This window comes from Microtus ochrogaster, chromosome 1, assembly GCF_000317375.1.
Source record: "Microtus ochrogaster isolate Prairie Vole_2 chromosome 1, MicOch1.0, whole genome shotgun sequence".
Taxonomy (NCBI): domain Eukaryota; kingdom Metazoa; phylum Chordata; class Mammalia; order Rodentia; family Cricetidae; genus Microtus; species Microtus ochrogaster.
Window position 1 is genome coordinate 61,382,000 of NC_022009.1, and position 2,268 is coordinate 61,384,267.

Here is a 2,268-nt window from a genome sequence, read left to right on the forward strand (position 1 = left end):
TTTTTTTTGGAGACAGGGTTTCTCTGTGCAATAGACCTGGCTTTCCTGAAGCTCACTTTGTAGACCAGGCTGTCCTTGAACTCTGCTTCCCAAGATTAAAGACGCGCGCCACCACGCCCAGCTATTTATTATTTTTAGTGTGTGTATGATGTATAAGTGTGGGTGTTTGCATGCCTGCCACGGAAGTGGAGGTTAAGAACAAAGCTTTCACGGCAGCCTGTATCTAGTGGATTATTATAGCATCTGAATTACACTGGGCTGTCTGACAGGCTCCAGTGAACATCGGGGAGGAGTGTTGAATAAACTTTGCCTGTGGGGTACCTTATTATTTTTTTAATATGATTTATTTATTTTATGCGCATTGTTGTTTCGCCTGTATGTATGTCTATTTGAGGCTATCAGATCCCCCAGGACTGGTGTTACAGACAATTGTAAGCTGTCATGTGGGTGCTGGGAGTTAAAATCTGGTTGTCTTGGAAGAGCCGCCGGTGTTCTTAACCACTGAGTCATCTCTCCAGCCCCCAAATGACACTTTATTATTTCTGCTTTGGAGAATGCTCAGTTCCAAGTTGTGAATTCTGGTTCAACGAACTCCTCTCTCCCTTTAGGAATGATCTTACTCTTGGGTTTGAGGAGTTTTCAGTATATTTTGACAACAGTCTTTTATTCGATATGTTTCCAAGTATTTCTCCCCCTGGGGAACTTTGGAGATTTCTGATGTGGTCCATTCAGTCTGTAAGGTCGAATCCAGGCATCCGTCTATGGATAAACACAGACTGGTGCTTCTAAACAACTCTCTACTGGTCAGCAGGAGAATGAGCTCCCAGGGAATGCGTCATGATTCACTCACGCTGCAGCACCCAGGAAGCTGAGGCAGGAGGACACTGACTCTGAGACCAGCCTGGGTTACGTAAGTATGCTCTTATTCCAAACAAACAGACATACAAAACAAAACAAAGCCAAAACAAAACCAAATAAGAAATTCAGGATGAAAATAAAAACACCAAACAAATAAATGAGCAAATGAGCTACCAAGCTATGTAAAGACACAGAAGATTCCAAGAAGTATTAGTGGATTCAGGAGCCCTTCTGAAAGGGCTGTATGTACAAGTCTGATTTCAACTATATGGTATTTTGGAAAGGGCAAAACTATAAACAGAGGTAGTGGGAACTCTGTACTTCCACCTGGCTGGTCAGGAACACAATATGTAGACCAAGTTAGTTGTAACTTACTGTCTGTACTTTCTGGTCAATTTGCTGTGGACATAAAACTCTCCTAAAAAAACTAAACAACAACAAAAAATTTTGTGGGTGAATCTAATGTGCAGCTGTGGTTGAAAACTACTAGGCTCGGTCTTTGCGGACAGTCTTTTTTTTAAAAATTAAGTATCTATTGCTATTTTTGTTCAAAGGTTGAATAAATGAGAGTTCAGGAAGGAGTGTGGGGCATAGTTTTGGTAATCTCACAAACCAAGGGCTCTAGACCTAAGAGGTTTGTTTGTTAATGGAATCATAAATAGATCTCCATGTGCACCCCTAGAGTCAGGTGCTTTTCCCCCCCTCTTCTTCCTCTACCCGACTCCGTTCACCATCCCAGCCACCGACAAGTCACAACCTCAATAGGTAATAGCCAAGGATGACCTTGAACTCCAGATTCTCCAGCCCCCTCCAGGTCCCTAGTGTCACAGTCACAGGCGGGTGCCACTCTCAGCGGCTAGTTTTTTTGATTTTCAATGCCTGTGAAATAAAACTTTGAAGGGTTTGAAGGGAATAACTATTCAAGTACCAGTGACCACAAGCCGCCGAGGAAAATAAAAAAGAGTTGAGAAGTCCCGGGGCTGCAGCTTCTCGGGGCTCCGAGGGGGCCGCCAGGAGGCACGCGTCCCGTCTGCACGGAGGCGATAACGCCGAGCTGCCTTTCCAGGCGCGCCGCGAAGCGCTCGGCTAAAACCGCAGGGCGCTCGTCCTCAGGCGTTCGAGGGCAGGGGCGGAGTGACCCGAGGCCCGAGCCCGTGGCCTCCGCTCCGCGGGACTCCGGAGAGACCCGCGCCCCGCGAGGCGGGCGGGCGGGGCCTGCGCGAAGCAGCTGCCGGCGGCGCGCGCCGATTGACAGCGCGGCCAGGCCGGCTCCCGGAGGCCTGAGGAAGAGCCACAGCCGCCCGCCTCAGGGAGCCCCGGGGCGTCCCCGTCCCCGTCGTCGTCGTCGTCCCGCTCGGCCGGTCTCCGCAGCGCCCCAGGTGGCCGCGGGCAGGGCGGCCGGGAGGCGTT